Source organism: Castor canadensis, chromosome X, assembly GCF_047511655.1.
Source record: "Castor canadensis chromosome X, mCasCan1.hap1v2, whole genome shotgun sequence".
Taxonomy (NCBI): Eukaryota; Metazoa; Chordata; class Mammalia; order Rodentia; family Castoridae; genus Castor; species Castor canadensis.
Window position 1 is genome coordinate 52,656,831 of NC_133405.1, and position 11,775 is coordinate 52,668,605.

Genomic DNA, 11,775 nt, shown 5'->3' on the forward strand with positions numbered 1-11,775 from the left:
AAAGGCTGGCCTCCAAGCACAATCCTCTGATCTTTGCCTCCTGAGTAGCTAGGATTACAGGCATAAGCAATCCACATCCAGCTGGTTTTTCTTTTTCTTACCAGCATTTAGACATTTTATCATTTAAGCTCTTAAATTTAGGATAAGGATACACTTTTCGTTGATTTTTGCATAAGATATGAAGTATAAGTCAATGTTCATTCTTCTCTATATGATATCCAACTTTCCCAACACCATTTGTTGAAAAGACTGTTCTTTCTTCACTGAATTATTTTGACACCTTTACTTAAAATCAGTTAACCAGGCGCAAGTGGCTCACACCTGTAATTCTAGCTAATCAGGAGGTAAAGATCAGGAGGATAGAGTTTCCAAGCCAGCCTGGGCAAATAGTTCATGAGACCCTATCTCAAAAAAACCAACACAAGGGCTGGAGGATTGGTTCGAATGGTAGAGTGCCTGCCTAACAAGCGTGAAGCTCTGAGTTCAAACTCCAGTACCATCAAAAAAATCAATTAACCAAGTATACAGATCTTTCTAGACTCTTTATTCTATTGATATGTTCCCTAAATCCACATTCTTGATTTCAGTACTTTACCATAAGTCTCAAAATCAGGTAATGGGAGTTCTTCAATTTTGTTCTTTTTCAAAATTCTTTTCACTATTCTAGGCTACTTTAGAATCAGCTTGGCAATTTTTACCCCCCAAAAAAGGCCTGCTGGGATTTCATATCCCACAGGTTGTCATATATCATAATTTCCTTATCATTCAGTTCAAAATATTTTCTAATTTCCATTTTATTTCTTCCTTGACACATAGTTTATTGAGAAATATATTTCTTAATTTCAAAACATATACTGATTTCCAATTTTTGGGTTAATTTCTAGCTTAATTTCACAATGATCAGAGAATAAGCTGAGTTATTTCAACCTTTGCAATCTGTTGAGGCTTGATTTACACCCTTTGTGTACACAAGTTTTATAGCTGTTCCTAAAAAAAAAAGAAAATATTCTGCAGTTTTAGAGTGGAGGCTTGTATATTTGTTAATTATGTTAATGTGGTCAATTGCACTATTCAAATACATATTCTTACTAATTTTTGTCTATCATTTTACAAATATTGATTTTTTTAAAGCTCCCATTATATTTTTGCAATGGAATACTATACAGCAATAATAATGAACTAGCCAGGCTCTGGTGGCTCCCGCCTGTAATCCTAGCTACTCAGGAGGCAGAGATCAGGAAGACTGCAGCTTGAAGGCAATCCAGGCAAATAGTTCACAGGACCCTATTTCAAAAACACTCAACACAAAAAAGGGCTGGCAGAGTGGCTCAAGTGGTAGAGTGCCTGCCTAGCAAGTGTGAGGTCCTAAATTCAAACCCCAGTGCTGCCAAAATAATGATAATAATAATAATAATCTACTGCATCCACTTGCAACAAAATGAACAACTAATGGATAGATAATGCTGAGTGAAAAAAGGCACAGAAAATTGAAAAGCAGACAAAACGAATCTGTTTTTAGAAGTCCAAATAATGGTTACACTTAGAAGGGGAAGAGTATTTGCTAACTCCGGTGGATACCAATGGGATTTCTAGAATGCTGTCAGTGTTCTTTTCCTAATATAGGTTCTAGACACACAAATATGCTTATGTTGTAAAAAATTTATCAAGCTATATATTTGTGGTTTGTGTACTTTTCTGTCTGTTGTAATTCCAAAAACCTCTGTTAAAAAATAGTCATAGCCAGGTGACATTGGTTCATGCCTGTAATTCTAGCCACAGGAGGCTGAGATTGGAAGATTGCAGTTTGAGGCCAGCTGGGCATAAAATAGCAAGACTCTTATCTCAACCAATAACTGGGGTTGGTGGTGCACATCTGTCACCCAAACTATGTGGGAGGCTGAGATCGGGAAGATCAAAGTTCCAGGCCAGCCCAGCAAAAAAAAAAGTTTGTGAGACTCCACCTCAACCAAAAAAACAACTGGACAGGAAGCATAAATAGGAGGATTGTGGTACAGGCTGACCAGGGCATAAAGCAAGACCTTATCTCCAAAATAACCAGAGCAAAAAGGGCTGGATCCATGGCTCAAGTGATAGAGTACTACCTAACAAGTGCAAAGCCCTGACTTCAAACCCCAGTACTGCCCCCAAAAACACACAAGCTGGGCACTGTGGGGCACACCTATAATCCCAACATTTTGGAGGCTTAGGCAGGAGGATCACAAGCTCAAGACCAGCCTGAGCTACACAGTGAAACCCTAACTCAAAAAAAAATAGTCTCAATAGTGATCAAGAACCTAAAAGTTCAGGGCTGGCAGAGTGGCTCAAGCAGTAGAGTGCCTGCCTAGCAAGCATGATGCCCTGAGTTCAACCTCCAGTAGCACCAAAAAAAAAAAAAAGAATCTAAAAATTCAAATTATAGTGAAATATTATATATGTTCACAAGAATTATAATTCTTTGTTTATTTGCATAGAGGTGAAAATGGGAATTCTTTGCATGACTGTTAGGAGTTGGAATGATTTTTGGATAGTAATACAAAAATATATATGAGAAAATTTTTGAAATTTGTATGCCTTTGAGTCCATGAACTTAATCTCTGGAAATCCATTCAAAGAAATGTAAGACAAAGATAAATCTTCAAGGATGTTTATTGCAATGTTGCTTGAAGTTGTATAATTCCAAAATACGTGATGTATGATAGGTAAAAGAAATCATGATACTTTCATAAAGTAGACCACAATTCAGCCTTTTAAAACTATAACAGAACTAAATTTCTTACATAGAAAGATACTTATGGCTGGGTATGGTGGCATATATCTGTAATCCCAGGTACTCAAGAGGGTGAGGTAGGAGAGTTACAGTTCAAGGCCAGCCAGGGCAAAAGCAAGAGACTATATCTGAAAAACAAACTAAAAGCAAAAATGGCTGGGAGAATGGCTCAAGTGGTAGAGTGCAAGCATTAAGCCCTAAATTCAATCCCCAGTATTTCAAAAAGAAACAATTTATAATATGCATTACTTTCAAATAAAAACAGGTATCAAGATAGTAGATAGATTATGATTTATTTTTTTACTCAAGTGCATATGCATATCCATATAGACTAGATGTTTGGACATTTGAAATCTTTTATCTTCCTGATAAATTGACTTTTTATCCTTATGAAATAATATTCCTTTTTGTCTTTACTACTGCTTCTTGCTTTAAGATCTTTGTCTGATAATATAGCTATATCAGCCTTATTTTGTCAATATTTGAATGCATATATTGTTCCATTCTTTCATTTTCAACCTTCTGTGGCTTTATATTAAAAAGTGAATCTCTGGGGGGAGGGGGAATAAAGGAGAATGATGGAGGGGGTGAATTCAACTATGATATATTGTAAGAACTTTTGTAAATATCACAACGTACCCCCAGTGCAGCAATAATTAAAAATGAAAAACAAAAAAAGAGAATCTTTTCTAAGTAACATATAATTATTTTTTAGTCCAGTCTGTAAAGTTTTGTCTTTTAATTGGAAAGTTTAAGACCTTTACCTATAATATAATCACATATCTGGGCTTGAATCTACCTACTTACTTCTTGCTTTTTATTTGCTCTGCTTGTTCTAATCTCTTGCCCTTTTTGGGGGGGTTGCATAAATGATATTTTACAATTACATTTTCCCTATTACCTTGTTAATTATACATTGTATTACTATTCTTGTGGTGGTTACCCTATAGATTAGAAAACGTATCCTAGATATTACTCAAGTCTAATGATTTTACCACACTGCCTTTCAAAAAAAAGTGCTCCTAAATAAATAATAGATCCTTTACCTTCATTCCCCACTGCTATCTGTGATTCCAAAGCCTGTGCTTTTTTCTTCTATATATCACTGCCTTAGAGACCAAGTGATGTTGGTCCTTATGTCTTCCCCTTTAGCACAAAGAAATGGAATTTGATAAACTGGTACCCATTTACATGTGTCATTTCATAATATGTGTGCACCATTCCAAACATATACAGATGCCTATCTTATATCCAAAGGGAGAAGGAATGTGATAGATTTGGGAAATTCTATTACAACCAGGGTAAGATGGAACCTGGAAATGTTTTCACCCTATCTTGACCTATCTTCCTTCACTTATAGGTATAATTTGACCTTCTTGAATCTACCACTAGATGTCAGCAAATTCCAGAAAGGGATGGCTGTTCTAATAGAGCGGTTGTGGTGCTTCTTCCCATTCTCTTTCTGTTTTAATGCATTTTCCAAGTGTTTGAGGAAGAACATGTATCATTTAAATCGAAGGGAAAACTAAATAGTACACATAGTAGGAGAGTACTTTGTCTCTTTTTTACAGAGCAACATAATACCACTCATAGTCACTACTAAACTGTCACAGAGGCTTTTACTTCTATAATCCCAGTGTCTTTCCCAGAGACAAGACTAGTTCTTACTCTTCCTCCAACTCTTTCCACATCTTTAAAATGAAGGTAACAATCCTCCTTTAAAGGGTTGATAAAATGTCAATGCCATCACGTATGTGCAAGGGCCAAGATCTCTCCATTGGGTCTTCAGCCTGCTAAAGAAGCATAAAAGTGCCTTGAGAGGGCTGGCAGAGTGGCTCAAGTGGTAGAGCGCCTGCCTGGTAAACATGAGGCCCTCAGTTCAAAGCCCAGTACCACGAAAAAAAAGGACTGCCTTGAGGAAGCAGCCCCTAGGGCAGTTTTGCAAGAGCCCAGAACACTTGGGAGACAAGGCTATATATATATATATATATATATATATATATATATATATATATATAGTCTGGATCCATGAGGTTAGGAAGACTTGAATGCCAGCTGCAGAAAGAGTTCATAGTTCTCTTGTCAGGTAGTAGATTTCCTCACAGAGTGTTTGTGTGATGATATCAGAGCCAGCTCCAGGGAAACTGCTCGGTGAAGTTATGGATTGGAAAGCCTTTACAGTGGTATGGTACCTGCATGGCTTAGACCCCATATTCTCTCCAGGGAGCCTTTTTCTACTGTATGGACAGATTAGTCAGCCAAGGTGGGGGTGTGGGATGGGGGAGGATATCAAACCTCTGATATTAAGAGTTCTCTGAAAAGAAAAGGTTTATTGAGCTGCACAGATGCTAGCCAAAAGATAAAGGACTAGTCATAGGACAAATTCTCTAAGCTACCAGAGCTACCAGTAGCATCGCCAGTTACCACTTGGAAAAATGTCCACTAGACCCAAGAGGCTTGGGTGTTTTAAAATAAATTTGGGGGAGAGGAAACATAAATCATTTACATTGAACGTACATTAGCTATAAGCAACGGAGGGGCAGGACAACATGAAACAAAGTCCTGGGATTGAAGGTTAGTCCATAAAGAAGTTTTTGCTACTTCCTGGTTGGTTAGTTCTAAAGGCAGAATGCAGTGTTGCCTTGGTGGGTAATCTTCTGCACACAGGAAGCTAGCAGTTTTTTTTTCCCTTTGGTAATCTAGCTTGAAGCTGCAAGTTAAGATGGTCCTTTCTCTTATCTCTTTCCTTCCTCCATTCTTGGGACTGTAACAATTTAGCCATCACAGAATAAATAAACAAGGGTTTATTAACCCTTTATTAAGGGCTGGGACGCCATTACATGGGTATGGTACTTGTGGGGCTTGAACCATGTGCTCTTTGTCCAAGGAGCCTTCTCTACAGCATGAACAGATCAGTCAACCTTAACAGAGAAAAAAAAGAGGGAGAGGGAGACACAGGTGGATGAAACTGAATAAACATCTCTTTAGTCTGTATATAAAAAGCATTTTGGCTAGGCGTGGTGGCATATGTGTGTAATTAGGAGGACGAGGCAGGATCACAAGTTCGAAGCCAGTCTGATCTACATAATTGAGACCCTGTCTCAAAAAACAAACAAACAAAAAGCCCCACTATTTGTGGCTGAGGTTGTAGCTCAATGGTAGAGCACTGGCCTAACATACAAAAGGCCCTAGGCTGGATCCCAGTATCTCAAAAAAACAAAAAGTAAACACTATTTGTATCATTTTGTGTATAATTTTTCATCAGCAACTTTAAAAATAACACTGCTTCTTCTAAAAAATATATGCCTTTTTATTAAAGTCAGAGAAAGAAAATAGAGACAGACGCCACCTGGTGATAAGAATCAAAATTGTAGTTTTGAAAGTGGGTTGGAGGCTTCGCAAGGGGAGGGGGGCGTGAGGGAGGGGCTTGGACTTCTGACATCAGCTGGATGTTTCTAGAATTTACCACTCACTGGCTGCAATCCTCCGAAAATAGGATTTGTTGTGGTCTCTAAGCTCAACACAAGACATCCACTTCCTGTCTGAGCTGAAGAGAAAGATGCATGTGTGAGTGTGATTATTTGAGAGGAAGAAATTTAAGATGTAGAAACACGCACACAGATTTGCTGCCAAAACAGTTGCTTTAGTCTGCACTTCTCCCAAAAAACCAGCATACTGTGCACATATTTCCAAAACATATGTATGTATATAATTTTGTTGTCATTTGGGTTACATGGTTTTTTTTTTTTTTACAAACTTTCATCTTAGAAGATTTTCCTGATTACAAAATTTCAAACAATTTACATAGGTAAATTGAATTTATCCTGCCCGTCCAATCTTTCTGACCCTCACTCCGTGACCCAAAGATTTGACTGAAAACAGACAGCTGCATGTTTTCCAGATGTGATCCTCTGTATGTAATTTATATATAAAGAACATTTATATAAAATATACAGAAATATATAATTATATAAATTATAAACCTCATATATATTCTTCTGCGATTTGCCTATTTCACTTAATATGATATGTTTGATTTTCACTGGCATTTTATTAGCTAATGTTTCGGGGCACAAAGATTGCTCTTTAGGTGAATTCTCTGCTGACACAGTGACTCACCTATCTCTTAGTAAGTCAGTTTGTCACAAATGAATCCCACATACTTTGTGAATATACTCTCTATTTGTCACATAACTTTCTCCTGTTTTTCCTATGTTACACAGTATTAATTGTTTAATATTGTTAGTTAAAATTATGCAACTTTTAAATATAAAATTTATTTTAAAATAAGTAGTAATACCTATTAGGGTAGCTATTATAAAAAAAAGTGTTGGTGACAACGTGGACAAATTGGAACCCTTGTGCATTGCTGGTGGGAATGTAAAATGGTGCATCCTCTGTGGAAAACAGCATGGTGGTTCCTCAAAAAATTAGGCATAGCATTATCATATGATCCAATAATTCCACTTCTGGGTATATACCCAAAAGAAGTGAAAGCAAAGACTCAGACACTTTTGCATCCATGTTCTCAGCCCAATGGTGGAAACAACCCAATGTCTGTGGATGGATGAACAGATAAACAAAATACCATATATCCATACAACGGAATGTTGTTTGGCCTTAAAAATGAAGTGTGATAAATGCTATAATATGGATGAACCATGAAAACATGATGCTAAGTGAAAGAAGCAAGACACCAAAGGACAAATACTTTAATTCCACCTTTATTAGATATTCATCTAGATATTCATGCAGCTAGAAAGTAGGACAGTGGTTTCCAGGGGCTGGGGTAGGGGGAAGGAAAAGAGGAAGTTATCACTTAATGGTTATACAGCTTCAGTTTTGCAAGATTAACAACTCTGGAGAGGAATGGTGGTAATGGTTGCACAACAATGTAAATATACTTTTTTTACAGCAGTACTGAGGATTGAACCCAGGGCCTTGCTTTATACTATACAAGTGCTTTACCACTGAGCTACATTCACAGCCCAATCTGAACGTACTTAATGTCACTAAACTGTATACTTGAAAAATATTAAAAGGATAAAGTTGATGGTAGTTATTTTATAAATAAATAATGGTGTTCATTGTAACAGAAATTGAGCAATCCCCTCAGGAGCATCCCACCCCATCACTGAGGGAGATTAGAGTACTCAGAGCCCTGAGGCTTCAGGAAGCCAAAGGAAAAAGATTTAGCATTGTTCCAGCTTTAACTACTGTATTTAGCCTCTCCTAACTTCCAGCCCACACTCAGGATGGGGATTACCCAAGTGCATGAACACTAGAAGGCCTTCTCAGAGGCTGCCTAACTCACTCATTTGCCTACCTCTCTATATTTACTGGGAATAAGTCATTTATCATGGGAATTAGCCACATATAACTTGTACTTGCTGTAGCCATTTCATACTGGCTTTACTGATTTTTTGTGCCATACATGATGTTTTAAATTTGTGATAAGATTATAATTTAAAGCTAATACAGTTCACTATTTTAAAAAAGTCAATCAATACCCTGGCCAGTATCAATTTCTCAATGAGATTATTGCAATCAGAGCCCTGGAGACTTCTGGACACAAAGGGAAAAGCTTCAGAGTAATCCCAGGTTTCACTGTAGCAGAGAGGAGGATCAGAAGAAAACAGACTAGACCTGAGTCCTGAGAAAGCAGCAGGGAGGTAGGGATGGCATAGCAGAGAGATAAAACCTGAGAAATCTGAACACGAGGAAGGTCACGTAGCACCAGGGAGGGGAAAGTCACATAGCACTAGGGTAAAGTAGCCAATAAAATTAAATATAACCATATATGGATTAGACCTTGCTTTTTACTTCTGTAACCTGCTTACAAGGGTATATAAAGTGAGACCCCTTTGTTCTCAGGGCTCAGCCTTTGGACATGAGTCTGCTGAGTCTGTACTGGCACAATAAAACATTGCTTCCTGCTAATCTGCCTCAAGAGTTCCATATCTCAGCTAGCAAACTCCCGCAACATCACTACTAAGCAGACTTTTTTTTTTTGTTTTTGCAGTACTGGGGTTTGAACTCAGGGCTTACACCTTGAGCCACTGGACCAGCCCTTTTTGTGTTAGGTATTTTCAAGATAGGATCTCAAGAACTATTTACCCAGGCTGGCTTCGAACTGAGATCCTCGTGATCTCTGCCTCCTAAGTAGCTAGGATTACAGACTCCAGCCACTGGTGCTGGGCCCTAGGCAGACTCTTTACAAGGCTGTAACTTCCCTGATCTGAATTAAGTAACTTTAATAGCTGTTAAAATCAATGGAGATGTTGGAAGCCAGGCTTAATCCCTCACTCACATGACTTTCTGGTGTGGAGAAGTGATGAAGTCACTAATGCCCACATAAGACATTCTAAGCGCCACTGAGTGGTCACCTCACACTTTAGGGGGAAAGGCAATGTTACCCAGGTCATGACCCTTAGTTTGCTACACACTGTAACCACTTTGCTTTTCCCTTAGGCCATGTACTTCCACCAGCCCTCTCAGCTCAGTATGATCCTCAAGTAGTCTGTAAAGAGTAAGTGCTGTGTTTGCTTGCTTGTTTGTTTTCCATATCAGCAGTTCTTAACCTGTGGTCCCTAGACCACCAGCAGCAACATCACTTGAGAACTTGTTAGAAATGCATATCCCTGGGGCTCACCCAAATGAAGTGAGTCAGAAACACTAGGGATAATGTCCAGCAATTAGTGTTTATGTGCCCTACAGCTGATACAGGCTGAAGTTTGAGAACCTCTGCTCCAATCGATTAATCACTATTAGAGTTTTATATGTTATCCCTTCTCCTGGTCCTCAGTCTCCTCAATGGAAGTGACACATTTCCCCATTGTACCAAAGTGAAATCAAGTGAAAAACCTAAATAAACTTTCTAGCTTCACTTGCTTTTAGATGACTTTAAAAATCACTTTATCTGAAGGTCATGCTGCTGAGCTATATATTATTAGTCTCTCACTAGCTGTACTGTAGATAACACCACTGGCTTGTGCATCATGGTAATATTAACAGTTGCCTAGGTTACTTTTTAGGGACTTGAAGGCCACTTTTGTTGAAACCATTGACGCTTCATTTGGACCTGCACAAGTGTAGTATGCATGACCTTTTGATGTCATGAAGACAAACACTCCACCCTCAGATCATGCCAATGCTGCCATTTCTGAACATAAGTCCCATGAAGTGCCACAGAAGTTGATTACTCAGTTGCAGACCACTAATATTCCTCTCCAATTACTTTCCGTATGCCTTAAATCACCTGCTTCTTTATCCTTTAAATGTCCCCAAGCCCTATCTTCAGGGAGGCAAATTCGATTTCCTTTATCTTCTAAGAGACAAGATAATGAGAAAAATCTATAAAAAACAATCTGTAACATATTATGGCTTCCACAAATGGTAGTCCTGGCCTACCCTATTTTCTCTCTCACATGAAGACATGACTTTGGGGCTGGGTATGTAGCTAAATGGTAGAGCACTTGCCTAGCATGGGCAAGGCCCTGGGTTCAATCTCAAGCACTCAAAAAAAATGAAGGCATGATTTTGAGATAAACTGCATATAATAATTATCATTGACAGCTTCTTGAAATGTAAGCAAGAAATGAAATATATGCACATACGCATCTGTTTAAAGGTCTGATGTTATATCTTCATTGCAAGATGAGTTTTACTCCCACAATTTCTTTTATTTATTTTTTTTCTGCAAGAAAGACAAACACATTTATAAACATTCTTCAAGTTTATTCTACCACCATTATCCTCAACTATGTTCCAAGTTGCTAAGCACCACAATTTCTTTTAGTTCCAAGTGCTTACTTAGTTAAGTTCGTTCTAGCTTGATGTTGGAGAGGAATCATTCCTGCCTGATCAGTCTGGCTATTGATTTATCAATTCCCAGGAAAGTCACTGATCAGGCAAAGCAGTAGTAGCCAACCTGAACCTTCAGGGTGATGTAAACATTGGCATCATGGCCAGAATACTGTCTGGAACAGAGCAGTCACTCAGTGTATGGGAATGAATAAGTGAATGTCCTGGGCTTAGTCTCTGAATGACCACCAGCCTCCTTGTGCAGGGGGCTGCAATTGCAACTTCTGATAAATGGAAACAAGCAGGTTCTGAGCACCCTAGCATATTAAGCCCTGTTCTGTGTTTGGGATGCATTAGTGAAGAAAACAAAGTCCTTGTCCTCCATGCAACTAGAAGGTAAGGCCTTAGAATGTAGAGGAAGAAACAGACAATAAACAATGAAATACCACACACACTATAATGTCAGGTAGTGATAAGTGCTGTGAATATGAAAGTGGATATGAAGTTTTGCAGATGGGGGATTATTATTCCATCAACAGCTTGGAGAAACAGTTGATGCCAATTTGGGGTATTTAATGTACAAGATAAATCTTAGAATATCTTCTACCATTTAGGAAAGAAGCTATACAAGATTACTGGAAGAGAAAGATTAAATAACATATTCTGAAATTGGAACAATACAGAGATTACCATGGCCCCTGCACAAAGATGATATGCAAATTCGTGAGGCATTAAAAAAAAAAAGCAGAAAACTTGAAGAAGCGTCCACTGACCAAATATAGTATTGACCATATAAAAACACCATAAGATGTATGTAAATGGAAATACAAGACCTGTTGAAACTATTCCAGGAATGGAGGGAGGGACAATAAAGGAGAATGATGGAGAGGGTGAATTCAACTATGATATATTGTAAGAATTTTGTTAATGTCACAATGTACCCACAGTACAATAATAAAAAAATGAAAAAATAAAAACACTATAATAAATTAAAGCACATTAATTAAAAAACTGTCAAAAACATATTCAGAAAAAAACCTTATTCATAAGAAAAAGAATACAAGTTAAAACTAAACTGCCAGAAGAGGTTATGTGAATAAGAAATAAAATATGAAAAGATTCTCCACCTCATTGGTGATCATATAAATGTAAATTAAGAGTATAATAAGAAATCATATACTCCTCAGAAGGACTAACATTCAAAA

At 37.8% G+C, this 11,775-nt stretch overlaps 1 pseudogene; it reads left to right on the plus strand.

Annotated features, from left to right (window-relative positions):
• Positions 1-11,218: 11,218 nt before the first annotated feature.
• Positions 11,219-11,313, plus strand: LOC141420093 (U6 spliceosomal RNA; annotated as a pseudogene).
• The last annotated feature ends 462 nt before the right edge of the window (positions 11,314-11,775 follow it).